This window comes from Vombatus ursinus, unplaced genomic scaffold (genome assembly GCF_900497805.2).
Source record: "Vombatus ursinus unplaced genomic scaffold, bare-nosed wombat genome assembly UNPS02014793.1, whole genome shotgun sequence".
Taxonomy (NCBI): domain Eukaryota; kingdom Metazoa; phylum Chordata; class Mammalia; order Diprotodontia; family Vombatidae; genus Vombatus; species Vombatus ursinus.
In genome coordinates this window covers 2200121-2214488 of record NW_020954571.1, presented here as the reverse complement: position 1 = coordinate 2214488, position 14368 = coordinate 2200121, and the positions used below count along the sequence as shown (strand labels likewise).

At 45.7% G+C, this 14368-nt stretch overlaps 1 protein-coding gene across 2 annotated transcripts in view; it reads right to left on the bottom strand.

The window, feature by feature from the left end:
• EGFL7 (EGF like domain multiple 7) overlaps positions 1 to 13741 on the bottom strand; it is a 30262-nt gene extending 16521 nt beyond the window's left edge. The window contains exons 1-2 of one of the 2 annotated variants that reach the window (XM_027869361.1): positions 13570 to 13741; positions 5068 to 5134 (exon numbers count right to left, since the gene is read on the bottom strand). The gene's annotated coding sequence lies outside the window, so the exon portion shown is untranslated. Of the gene's footprint in view, positions 1 to 5067; positions 5135 to 8581; positions 8844 to 13569 lie in introns of those variants that run through there. The other variant, XM_027869360.1, reaches the window with a different exon arrangement.
• Positions 13742 to 14368: the final 627 nt, after the last annotated feature.

The window sequence follows — 14368 nt, the reverse complement described above, 5'->3', positions numbered from 1 at the left end:
ATATATTGGCTAGGGTGTCAGGGAAGGTTTCCTGGAAGGGCCTTGAAGTTGAGATATGGAGAAGTATATTTCAGGCAAGTAGAATAGTTCAAACAAGGCAGCAAGGGAGGAAAGACCAATGCATCTTGGGAATGTGAGGAGACTGGCCCAGATAGAGTATAAGGCTCTTAATGGGGAGTAGGGAGAAATAAGTCTAGAGAAGGGACAATGAGGACAAATTGAGGAAGGTCTCAAATTCTGGGATGAAGAATCAGGGCCTTTTGAAGACACAGGAAGCCAGAGAAGATTTTTGAGCAGGGAAGTGAGGTGATTGGAGTTGTTTATTAGAAAGATTAATTTGGCATGTTATGCTGGATGGACTGGATAAAGAGACTAAAGACAGAGAGGTCAGTTAGGCTATTACGACAGAAAGGCAGGCAATAAATGGCCCCTTTAAAACCCTTACCATCTTTCTCCCATTCCTGAAGATGCCCCACCCTAAAAAAAAAAATCTGAGAAGGAGGAAATGCCCACAGCAATATCCTTGAAATCTAGTGGTCCAGTTAGCAATCTGGGGCCAAAGGAACATTGTCAGGTAGGATCACTTTTCGACTTCCTTAAATATTAAATCAATAGCTTTCTACCTGCTTTCCCCATGTACAGGAGCTGCTAAGGTAGTCTGTGCACCCACAGAAACAGAAAGAAAGGGGACAGTGGAACCATCTCAGTAGCTCTAACTCTTCCCAATCTTTCTCCCTCTTTTCAGACAGACCCTTCAATAAGAGAGGGGAGGTTACCTCTCTCCATGCACCTGGTGATTGATCTTAAACAAAATCACCCTCTTGTAGGTTTAGAGGATTTGGTAGTTGGGGAAGGTAGGGGGTGGATAGGATGGAAATGTGTCTGGGGGCTTCAGAGGATTAGGAGAGCTTCTTATCAGTGGCCCTGGAGTACCAATAGGGGGATTTAAGTAAAAACTTTTCTTTGTGGGTGAGAGCTATGGCTTGTTAATCTAGAGCTACAAGGTATCTCAGAGACCAACTAGTCCAACCTCTTCCTTTTACAGATGAGGAAACAGAAGTTCAGAGAAATTAAGTAATTTGTCCAAAATCACAAGGGTAATAATGTCCGACAAGAGATTTGAACCCAGAACCTCTGACCTTAGTGACAGTGCTCTTTCCACTTTCCCACATCGCCATCTGATAAATCATACTGAATCAGAAATGTGATTCCGGAAGGGAGAGAGAGATAGAAGGGAGGGCAGATTAGGGGAAAGGTTATTCAGAATGCATGCCATCTTGGGTTGGGGGGAGGGACGAGATGGGGAGAAAATTTGGAACTCAAAATCTTGTGGAAGTGAATGTTGAAAACTAAAAATAAATAAATTTTTTAAAAAAGAAGTATGATTCTGTCCCAAGTCCTCTAACTGGGGTCAGTGTACATCCCTTTTGTACCATGCAGCTTCCTCCCTCCAAACTGTGAATGTTATCTCTTAAAACACCTAAAGGTTGTAGGGATTCCTTGAGCAGTAACTAAACCTATGCTGAAATCTAAACCTTCCTGGGGGGAGAGGTCATACAGGAAGCCCGCTCTACATAGCATCAGTTTTGCCTCTACTTTCCCTTCTGAACTAACTTCCCTTGGTCTCTAAAGCTGATTCTCCCCTAGTGACCACCAGGTGGGGTATTTTCCAAAGGCTCAAACAGTCTCTGTGAAGAGTACCGTTTCACACCTCTGAGCCCAACCAACCACCTCAGGCACCCCTGTACCCCTTTGATTAGGTGACAGACCAGCCCAGGTACCCCAGTCCTTCCCCTCTGAGCTGGCTCCTCTGCATTTGGCCTGCAAATAGAGCCTGGAGATCAAAGAGAAGGAGGAAAAGGGTTGTGTCTGTGAGTCTCAGGACTAACCCCCAGCATGTTCACAGCCTTCAGCTCTTTGCTACTACCCCTTCCCTTTGTTAGTTTTTTTTTCCTCCCAGTTTTCTCCTCTCTCTCTCTCTCTCTCTCTCTCTCTCTCTCCCTCCCTCCCTCTCCCTCTCCTCCCTCCTTGCCTCTTTCTCTGTTCCCTCTTGCTCTATTATCTTCCTCCGTCTCCACTGCTTCCTTTCCGTCTCCTTATTCTCTCTTCTATTCTACCAACTCGATCGTCCTTCCTCTAATCTCAACCTCTCCGTCCTGCACCCCAACCCCAACCCCGTCTCCCAGGATCTTACTCTCTCCGAACTTAGTCCTCCCTCCTTTTTTTCTTTCTTAGTCCTCTCTCACTCTGACCTCTCTCTGCCTCACGTGCTCCTTCTCCCTCTTCCCCCTCCCTCCCTTCCTCCGTCTCTCTCTCTCTCCTCTCCGTTCTGTCCTCTTTTTACTCTTTCTCTCTTCTCTCTCTGAACCCTCCTGCTCCATCCTTCCTTTCTCTGCCCCCCATCTCCTTCTGTTCACTCTGCCCCTCTCTGCTCCCCCCACCCTGGCACCCTCCTGCTCCATCCCTCTCGCCCTTTCCTCTCCGCTACACTTTCGTTCTGTCCCTCCTCCCTCTCTATGCTCTCCGCTTCCCGCCCCCTCAGCCCTTCTGCTAAGTTCCTTCTCCCTTTCTGTCCACTAACTGCCCCCTCCGTTCTCCTTCTCTATTCCTCCTCTCTCAGCCCCCCCTCTTTTTCCACTCCGCCCCCTTCCTCCTCGGTCCCCTCCCGCTGTCCTCTCCACCCCCCGCCCCCCGCAGCCCAATTGTTAGTTGCTCCTCACTGTCCCATCTCTGTCCACTTTGCGTCCTCTCTCGCTCTCTCCGGGTCTCCTGGACTCTCTCTCCCCTCTCCTCCTAATCTCCAGTTCCTCCAAGGCTGCCGGCTGAGCCTGAGGCCCTCCCAAACCCCCAAATTCGGTCCAGCTTACGAGGAGAAAACTTAAACTTTTTATCCCCAGTCTCGGTCCGGTGCCCCGGTTGTCTGAGGATAGTACCCTCTAGGGGAGAGTCCCCCGCTCGGCCTGATCTCACCCCCTTTCACCCCCAGCGCCCCGCGCCAGTCTTCACTCACCACGAGTAGGTCCTGGCGCGGAGCGCACGCTAAGCTGTAGGGGTACCCAGCTACGGGGGGCGCCTCGAGGCCCCAGAGAGCGGCTATGCCTGGCTGCCTCTGCCCCGCCCCTCGTAGCTACAGCCCCCTCCCCCGGAGGCGGGAGGGCTTCTACCGGGATAGGGATCCCGGCCACCCAGCATTAAGGGTAGTTGGAGGGGAGGGCAAGAGCGTGAGCAGCGGGGTCCCCGCCCCTCCCCGGCCCATCCCACCTTCCCGCCTCAGGGATTAAGCTGCCTACCCAGCCTGGCTATCCCCCGGGAGAGCCCTCTTCCCTATCCCCACTGGGAAAGCGTGCAGGATCCCCAGTGTCAGCTCTGGACCTTCCTAGGGTCGGGGAGATTGATTTCCAGCTTCCAGAAACCCTCTTTGAGTATGTGGGGACGGATGGCTAGGAGGGAGGAGGTACATTTGGAGACTGTCCAAAAAAGTTTTTGTTCTTTAACTTCAGACCTTCTAGCCTTTCCCATTATTCCTAATAAGATCACGTCTCTCCTGGGAGGGGGGAGGCTGAAGTCCGAGCTTTAGAGCTTCCAAGAGGAGACAGAAGTGTAATATCGGAGACTCATAGTATTCTTTTGGAGATTAGAAGAGCACTGGGATGTGGGCATGGAATGAAGGATCCAAATGATAACAGTAACATTAGCTAGCATTTATGTAGTCCTTTACAAATATTATCTAATTTTATCTTCACAACAACCCTGGGAGGGTAAGTGCTATAATATTTTCTTCTTCGAGTTCGGCTAGTTTGGGACAATCAAATCTCTCTCCTCAACTAGACCAAAATCTCATTCTAAGGGAGGTGTCCTATAGAGAAATTAGTCCTCTGCTCTCTAAAAGTTGAATCTGGAGAGTGAAAAATGAAAAAAATAAAAATAAAAGAATAAAAAACTTCAGCCGTTGTGAGAATTCAGAGTTGTATCTACCACCACCACCCTATAAGAACTAAGGTTTCTTTCCTGAGGCCATTTCTGTACATGTCCATTTTCCCTTGTAGGGACTCATGCACCTGGATTGAAGGGTTTGTGATATGGCTAAGGGCCAATAAGTACTTCATCTTTCCTCCACCTCTCCATAGGTATCTAGGTTGTAACTACATAAACTAACCAGCTGAACTAAGAATGATGAGGCCCCAAAAAGAATATTTTAGGTAAACAAAAGTTTTCTACCCCAGCTTAAAAGATTTCATTAACCTTTGGGAGGCAATGGAGTGAAATATAGTGGGGCGGGGGAGGGGAGAGGAGCACTGGATTTAGCATCAGAAGATTTAGATTCAAATTCTGACTCAGTTCCTTGCTACCTATGTGATCTTGGGCAACTCCCTTCACCTCTATGAACTTCAAGGTTTTTTAAATTTTGTTTTTCATTTATAAAATGAAAGGTTGGAAGAGATGATTTTCTAGGTGAATTTCATCTCTAAATCCTTCAGCTTTTGTAAAATTGAAACTGGGAAAGGTTGTGCTTGTTCAATTGTTTTTCAGTCACATCCAATTCTCCATGACCCCTTTTGGGGTTTTCTTGGCAGAGATACTGGAGTGGTTTGCCATTTCCTTCTCCAGCTCATTTTATAGATGAGGAATTTGAAGAATACAGAGTTAAGTGACTTGCCCAGGGTTACACAGCTAGTGTCTGAGAATTTGAACTCAGGCCTTCATGACTCCAGGCCTGAGGCTCTAGCCACCTGACTCCCACTGCCACTCCCTATCTGTATTGCCTGTCATTGTTCTAATGGCTTGACTCCCAGCTAGAATGTCCAGTGCTTTGGGAGCATCCTGGTTTTTCTGGAGAAAGGGATAGTCACCAAGGAGGGAGTGGGGTACCAAAGGAAGGATGATGCTTTTGTCTAGAAAGTGGTTAGGAATCCAGGAGGATGGATAATCAAATGGCTGACTTAAGGAGTAGATGGGTGGGAAATGAGGAAAAAACCCCTCTCTCTGTTGCAGTTCTGGATGTGTCAGTGTGAAAACCTACTGTGGGGTTGTCAGCCATATTGTGTGTTTTCCTCTGTGGTTACTCACCTGGTTTTCCGGGTTCAGTCATTTGTCTGGATTCTTGGGATTCCTTCTAATCATTGCCTCTGGCTTGCTATTGGAATAAGGGGAACAGGAAGATACAGTGGGTCATAGTCTTGGCCAAAGACTCAGTTGCTTAATTTCAAAGTAAAACCTAGATTGATTAGAGCAAGGTAGAAATGAAGGTCAACAGCACAATTCCCCATGGTGTACTTAGCTTCACCCTATTTTGAGAACACAGCCTGAACCCACTGCCTCCAGTTAGCAAATTCTTTAATTGGGGTCCCGTTTGAACTTCTCTCCTCAAGCCTAATCTTTTATTTAGACTGAAGATTCAGGATTACCTGGTTGATCCTTGTGCTCAGCAATCGCTGATAATATGTTTGTATTGTCCCAAGTAGGTGTGAAAGTCTAAAACTTGGGACAGGGACCCGGTCTTAGCCAATATTTACCCCAATTACCAAGGCTTGCTGTCAATGAATAATGAGCCTTTATCCTGCACGTTTGAAGCAAAGCCTAGTTAAGTGAATTTGCTCCTGGTTCTTCCCTTCTGCAGGCACTAGTTGTTTTATACACATCTATGTTCAGTAGGTATTTCTCCAGCCCAAGCCCTGTTGGCTTTAATTAATGAGGCAACTTAAAGCAAAGTAGCCAGTGAGTAAACTTGCTGTGACATTTGTAAGGCTAGTTCACTCTTCAATCATATTTGGCAGGTAGGAAGGGGTGTTGGGTCAAGACACATCCTCACTTTGTGGTCTCTCTAGGAGAAAATTAGAGTGCTAACACTGAGGCCTTCACACTCTCACAACCATTGTCACATTTGATGGGACGGCCTACCTGACTTGTTGGGGGATATGGGCAGAGTGATATAGTGCAGGGGCCACTGAACTGGAGTCAGAGAACCTGGGTTCAAATCACAGCTCTGCTGTGTGTTATCTGACGGACTGACCTTATGTCTCTAAATCTTTTCATTCTCCTGATGTCTGTTCCTCCTTTCTAGAGTCAAACTCTGGGGGATTTGGAACCAATCTCCACCCTAGTTTATACGTAGGATTCAGAGCTGGTACAGACCTCAACTATCACTTAATTCAAATCCTCCATTTTACGGATAAGGAAACAGAGGCCCAGAGAAATAGAATGCCTGGCCCAAGGCCAGGAAAATGCTAAAAGGGCATAGTATTCAAATATAGGTCTTCTGACTAAATTCACTGGCTCTGGTTTTGTATTCTTGAACTATACTTGGTAAAGGGGAGCAAGGGTCTCTGCCTTCAACCCCACTCCCCAGCTCTCCTTCTAGCACTGCCTTCCTCTCCCCAACCCCCCCACCCCATGGAGAATGTCAGGAAAGCTTTTTGCTTTAAAGATTTGCAGACTTTCACCAGCCAATGCCTACTTACAGATGACACATTCAACCATTTCTTGTTGTGGCAAAGCTCCCTTGAATACCTCTCATGAAGTTCTTTGGCATTAATCAGGATATGGTTGTGCTTCTGGTTTTTCTGTCCTTTCTTCCTCTACCTCACTCCCACTTTTTCTCCCTTTCCCTTCCCTTCCCTTTCACCTCACTTATAACCTACTTTTATACCTTTCAAAGTGCCCTTTATCAATTTTCATGTTTGGCATTCAAATCACTCCTGTAAGTAGGTACAGATGGGCATTATAAACCTGAGGAAGCTAAGTGACTTACCCAAGATCGTGTAACTAATTGGGAAATCTAGGAGCTAGATTTCCTGCTTCCTATACAGAGCTATTTCCATTGCAGTCTTACCCAGACAGAAGTACTCAGACATTGCTTAGTTCTGCCCTGCTGGACTCCCTCAGGGTTAAAAATTAGGTGGCTGGGCCTTGGACACCATGATCTTGGATTCATCCCTACCTCAAAAGGGATAGTGTTGCCAGGAACTCATCCCCAGGCCTTGGGAAGTGTATAAGCTACCCTGAATAGATGAATAGTCCCTGGTAAAAAGAAGCATCTAGGGTCCCAGGGCTGCCTAGTAAGGGCAGTAAATATCCGGCCAGCAACAGTACCCCAAAGTCAGAAATAGGGATCCCTCCCTCTTCCCTACTACCTATTTGTAAGTCCATTTTATTATCCCTACCAGAACCCAAACCCATTAACCAGCTCAGCCGAGAGTCTGGGGAAACAAAGCCTCTTTCCAACCCCCAATTCTTCCGGGTCCCTTATCTGTGGATGGATGGCGTTTAACCCTTGACCTGCCATTATCCGTTCTCTGAACTTTAATTCCCTGGCTCTTTCAGCTGTGGCCAGGTGGAAAGAGTTCCAGGCAGGGAGACAAGAGGCCTGGCTCCTAGGCCTTTCTCTGCCACTGACTCCCTGGATGACTGGTTTTTGCTTTTTCTTTGATCCTCACTTTCTCTCTCTCTAAAATGGGGATAATACTTTCTGCCCAGCCTTCCTTGAAGGCTGAGAGGTTTAAATAAGAAAATAAATGTGAAAGAGTTTGGGGAGACCAGGGGAAAACCAGAAGCCTTGTATCCAAATTGAGGGATTATTGTTAATGCTGCAAGGCGGCTAGACACAGCAGACAAGTCTGCAGGGCCCATTTAAGGAGAGCAAAAAAAAAAATCTTGAAGATTAGGTTTGAAGATTAGGTGCCTGGCTTTTCTCAGATGACTTCTTCCTCCTTGACTCAGAGCATGTGTCTGATTCAGAAATAGAAAGCATGCAATGAGCCACCAAATCCTATAGCTATGACCTCAGCATTTTTCATTTTGTTTTTGCTTTTTAAAAAAAGAGAAAAGCTATTTGTGTTCCTTAATAATCACAGAGACCTGTGTTCTAGTCCTGGCTCTGTTCCTAATTCCCCTTGTGACTTTTGGGCAAGCCACTTCCCCTGTCTAGAATTCATTGTTGCCATCTAGAAAATTCGTTTGGATTAAATGATTTCCAAGGTTCCTTCCAGTTCCATATTTTACGTTCTAGGTTCTAAGTTTCTTTCCACCTTGGACATTTGATGTTACTCGACCAGGGTAATAATACACAGGTTCCCTCACTATGGCACCATCTCAGGATGCTTTCTTAGAGCACTTCCCTGTATCCATTCATCAACTAACAAGCATCTGCCAAAGACTTAACTGTGTGTAAAGCATTGTGCTAGGTGCTAAAAAGGGAGGCAGAAGAATATGAGGCATAGTTCATTACTCAAGGCGTTATAAACCGCACTCTAGGAGACAAGATTAAAACTTGCAAGAAAATGACGAATACAGGAAAATGTATTAATGACAGTCTGGACAGGTTATCAAATTCTAGTCCTAACCCTGAACTAACTAGCTATGTAAGTCCTTTTGGTCTCTGAACTTCAGTATTCTCCTCTCTACATTAAGGGAGTATGAATATTAGAGCCAGAGGAGATCTTAGGGATCATCCAGTCCATAGTTCTCTGGTCCTATGTAGAAGACATTCAACAAATACTGAACTACTGGGTTAACAAGTTCCCATCTCCCTCCCTTTCTAGGGTCCCTATCCCCTAGATGGACTCTATACCACACCAAATCATACCTGCTTCCGTAGTTGTTCCAAGCCCCACTGTTCTTCACCTCCATCTCAGCCCCCAGAACTCATCTCCCTCCCCAGCCTCGACCCTATTAGGGTCACCAGACACCTTTTCATCATGCTATCTGGGCTACCTCCACCTCCTCCAGGGAGGCATTGAGGCTGCCACCTTCCTCCCATTCCTGTTGCCTTTTCTTCTCTCATCTGTCCTGGTCAGGTAGTAATGGTCAGCTTCACGCAGAGATGGGAGGCCCCTCTCTCAAGGCAAGGAAGGGCGGCTTTTTATGCTTCCCTTCTCCTGTAAATCAGGATTGGGATGGACAATTCCAGGCCGGACTTCCTGTGTGTGTTACTCGCTGATAAAGAGAATTCTGTCAGCAGAACAAACAGGAGGCTGAGGGGATGGGGGCAGGGGGATGGCAGGAGGGAAGGAGGTGGGAGGAGAGTCTAAAAGGAGCAGTAGCCCACATCACAGGTCCCTCCTAAGCTCCTGGAGAGTGGGCATCAATCTACCTGGGTCTCTAAAAATGTTCCTAAGAATCTGTGTGGTGTGATGGAAAAAACCCTGGACTCTGGGAGACAAGTGATCTGGATTCTAGTCCTTACCCTGTCCCTAATTCTCTTCGTGAGAGTTCTTTACTTCAAGAACAGAAAGTCGAGGCCTCTGTATATTTATCAGAAATATCTGCCTTACCTTCCTCAGAATGCAGGTGAAAAGAGGCCAGGGGAAATAGCACTGGACTTGGCCTCAGAAGGTCTGAAACCTGACAATTCCTAGTTGTATAACCCTAGGCAAATCACATTTCCTCTCTAAGCCTTAGTTTCCTCATCTATAAAATGGGAGGAATGATACCTGTACTGCTAATCTCAAAGGATTTTTATGAGCAAAGTACTTTATAAGCCTAAAGGTGTCAGATAGATGTAAGACGTTACTATTACAGTACCTTTTACATAATGGGTACTTAGGAAATGTTGAATTGAATTTCTCCATTACATTATTCAATAAACACATAATTAGAACCATGGAAAGAGTGCTGGATTTGGTGTTAGAGGACCTGGATTCAAATCCTGGCTCTTCCACTTGCAAATTCTGTGACCTTGGGCAAATCATTTAATGTTTCTGTGCCTCAGTTTCCTCAGCTGTAAAAATTAGGAGATTCCTAAGGTCTCTTCCATCTCTAAATTGATGATCCCAGGATCCTATCAGTGCCTGTCAAGTACCTATATGAGTCCTCTACTTCAGGGTGACAGTACCTCTATCCCCATAGGAAGGTGTAGGACTTTACTGAGGGCTAGCCACAGGACCTCTCCCCAGCCCCCAAGGTTCAAGGTCTGAAGCTTCACCAAAATGTCTTCCCCAGAGTACAATCTCCTCAGTCCACAGGATGAGAGAGATCCCTACTGGGGAATAATAGCATTATAATTAAGAGAGCACTGTAATTTAATTCAGAGGAACTAGGTTCAGACTTCTCTGCCACTTAGACCCTATGTACTTTGGGCAAGTCAGCTAGGACTCTCTGGACCCCTGTTTCTTCATCTATAAAATAAGGGATTGGACTGAATGACCTCTCTCTCCCTTCCAGCTCTCAATCATATGATCCTATGAATCTCCCCCAACACAGAGGACTTAGAGAGGGATTTGGTCATCAGTTCTTTGTGTCAAACACCCTCTGGGAGGCCAGGAGACCTGAGTCTGAGAACTTAAGTGGAATTCTTGGGGGTGGGGGGTGGGGAGAGGCGGTTGGCAGAGAGATGGAAAAAATTCCAGAACCTTTCCAATTCTGGCTGGTGAAATCCATCAGGTTGGGAACAGAACACCAGCTGTTGCTGGGAGAGGAACTCAGCTTTGATTTATCCCCTTCCCAAATGGGAATGAGTCAGACAAAGAGACAGTAAGCCTGCAGACTGCCCATAAAAACCCCTCAGGGAAGGCAGTGAGAGAAATAGATAGGTGTTTCTGAGCCAAGAGACAGGGAGATACCATATCCTGTATGTGGCCTGATACAAATTCCTTAGCTTTCTTACCCCAGTGGATAAATGCCTTTACACTCAGGCCTGTCCCCCAGGTAATCTGGTCTGTAAACTCCATCGAATCTAAGTACTTCACTGGAGAAATAAGATCCGGAGAAGGGAATTGACTTGTCCAAGGTCACAGTTAGTTAGGGTTAGGGACATAGAATTGTAGATTTAGAGCTGCAACTCTAGTTCAACTCTCTCATTTTACCGATGAGGAAACTGAATCCAAGAGAGGCTACATGACTTCTTGAAGGCCACACTGGTATAAAGTGTCAGAGCCAGGATTCAAACCAGGTCCTTTGACCCCAAATCCAGCCCTCACCCCATTCCTCCAGTCCCCCAGTTAAGAGTTCTTTCCCCTGGACCACCCACATCCATTTAACTAACACCTGAGACCCTCCACTAGAATCATCCCCTTCCTGGGCTCTTCATGGTATAGTGAAGGTCACTCTGGGTTCTCCAGGGTTATAGCAGGGGAGCCCAAGTCCTGGTAGGTTCTACCAAGCTGAAAAGGCTTCAAGTGTGGGCTCTGCAATAGATATTACGTCCTTAGACTGGAGGCTGGAGGTCCTTCCTCCATTACCTCCCTGAGACACATGGTGATAAATGTTATGATCACAGCAACTCCCAAAGACAGTTGGGAGGGTTCTTGATATGTACTAGTAGAGGAAGGAGTACTCACATGGATGAGCATCGGTCCTTAAAATATTCAACTCTGGTATAATTGAGCTCTGACTATGTACAGGAGCCCAAGCCAGTTGCTACACAGAGTAGGAGGGGCAGGAAATGTTACCCGCTTTGTTCTAGGAAAATCAGGCAGGCTTGACTCCAGGGGCCCCCTTCCTCTAATTCTGCCCTCCTTTGAGACTGCCCAGCCCCAACCCTCTTGCCCCCAAATTCTTTCTAGGGCTTGCTCCACCCCAGAGGATGTGGGGTGTTCTGATCTGATTTCATGGAATCCCAGATATTGTCACCCTTTAGAGCCAGCCCCTGCAAACTTGTAAACTAAGCTCTTTGTTGTCAACATTCTGGCCCTCCCAGTTGAGGTGCCCTATGGGTATGGGCCTGCCTGGTCTGGCTGGTGTGGCATTATGAGTCCCCCCCCCAACTCTAGCTTTCTCCAGTGATGGTTTCCCCTCCTCCAATGGGAACCAACTCTTTTCTTATTCTATCTACTCAGAGCCCTGTTTTTTGACATAAATTCAGATTTAATCAGTTACTAGTGTCTTTGCTCCTCTCAGCTCCCCCATGTTTCTTCATATTTACATTATATCTAATACATACTTGCTATGAGTACTTGGGGTCTCCTGTGTTAGAATATAAGTTCTTTGAGGGCAAGTACTGTTTCATTTTTGCCTTTGTATCCCTAGTACTTTGCACAGTGCCTGGCATGTAATAGGTATTTCATAAATGCTTGTTGACTGATTGACTGGTTGAATCACCTTGTATTCATGTGAGAGGACTAGAAACCTAATTCTGGGGCCCCATCTATGGACTTTGCCAGGGTCTTTCTGGGGGCCTTAACCCTGCTTCTATCTCACAGCCTTATTCCTACTATTCTTCTCCCATGCTTGATATTTTCCTGCCTCTTCTGACTCATTGACTTGATTCAAGTCTTTTCTGATGCTTTGAGTGCTCAATGCCTACTTCCCTCCCACCCTTCATCTCCATACATTGCTCTCTGGTGTATCTCCACCCCTCAGCGGTTAAGCCTTCCCTAATTCTCTTAGCCATCAGTGAAACTTTTTGTGAACTTTATTTTTTTGTCTTGGCTTATGATTTTATTGGTGTGAGACAGAGGTGTCCAGCACAAGCCTGCAGCACTCTTGAGTGTGGGTCAAACCAAATTAAACTATAATTGGGAAGTATTTTTTAAAATAAATAAAATCCAACAGAATATAAATAATTTTAATACATGGTTTTCTAAGTCAACATTCAGCCTGCTGGGATCCTTATGTATGGTTTAGTGACCCTTGTTTCTTTTTGAGCTTGATACTACTGGTGTAGGGAACTCTCAGGGCAGAAATTCCATCCACCAATGTAGATAGCAGACCTGTTCTGAACTTTATCATCTTAGTAGGAACTTGTAGTGTCAGAGGCAAGAATTAAACCTAGACCTTCTAACTCCAAGGATAACCCTCTATGCACTTGGCAATGCTGGCTGTCATGAAGCTCTACAGCAATGGATTATAGTTATTCATGTCCTTGTATATATTATCCCTCCTAAAAGAAGGCAAGCTTTCTGAAGGTAGACACAGTATCCAATTTATTTCTTTGGGGCAAAGCTGGGTACACAGAAGATGTTTGTTAGATGGATGAACAAACATTAGATCACTGAATCTTAGAGTTGGAAAGAACCTTAGAGGATGGCTATTTCACTCTTGTTATTTACTAGAACCTTAATACATATTCTCTACAACTCAGATGGGAGTAGATTTCATTCTTTCTTTCTTTCTTTCTTTTTTTTTAAGAAAGTACTTCCCCACCAGGGTAGAAATCTTGTATACAATAGCTCCCAAAGTCACCTTTAATAAAGTAGCTTTAAAATCTGCCATCCAGATCACCTTCCAATCCCAAACCAGATGTATGGATTCTCAGTAAAACATGAAATATTTTCACTTTTCAGAACTCAGTCTAGCTTCCCAGATGATGACATGAATTCTTTCTAGGTTCGCTCTTTAAGAGAAAAGAGCTGGCACTATGGACTGGTAGATGAACCTGGAGTTTTAGGGGAAGAGGCGGTATGGCAAAGCGAAAAAAGCAATGCACTGGGAGACAAGAGACCTGAATTATAGTCTTGGCTTTCCCAAATAATTCCCAGGGCAACCTCGGGACCACTCCTTTCTCAGGCCTCAGTTTCAAATGTGGGAATTAGACTAGGTTAACTCACGTATCCACCGCTAGGATTTTATGGGTCTAAGTTTCTCCTAAAGATGACTTGGCTCCAGCCCTTCCCCTCAAGAAAATAAGTGAGTTACCTTTTTCTAGTTCTGCAGGCCAGATGCACGACAAATTGGCTGAGAAAGGCAGAACCCCTGTCCTTGCCTGAGATCACTTGCTGCCATGTTTCCCCAGGCTCCAGCTCAGCAGGAAAGGTCAGAACCCTTGACTAAGGCTCTATTGCACATCCCAAACTACCATGTGACATATGGGCACTGGTGACATCTCCATTTGAGCCAGAAGAGGTGGGAAGAGGAGAATGAACATGTAGAGAAGGGGAGAAAAAACACCATTTCCTGTTTATCACACCACTGGAACCAGTTAGGTTGAGCCAGCAGCTGGCCAAGGCGGGCAGGATAGTGAATGGTGTTTTAAATAACAGGGGCAGGGACCAGACTGCCAGAGAGGCTGTTGAGTATTTCTAGGTTGGTGGAGGCAAACTGTGACCCAGTGGGTGAAATGACTGCTATCTCCTCATTGGGAATGTAGGGGTAGGGACTGATACTCATCATTTATACTTATTTTTATTTTACAGGATAACTGTAGTGGAGTCATTTTTAAGAGATGAAAGGATCAAGTAGGGGGAAGTTCCATTCTTTAGGGTTGATGGACACCTTCTGGAAAATCCACAGGCTGGTCCAATTTGGGGGTACTTCAGAAATTTCCTATGTGACCCTCTTAAAGAGACCCCCAAATTCTCTCCTCAGAAATGACTTGCCCTGATCAGTGGGCCACATTGATTAGGGTTGTAACAATCTTGGAAAATATTACCCAAAAAGTAGGGACATCTACAACTAAGTCCAACCCCGCTACTCTCCTAGGTGAACCCTCTACTCT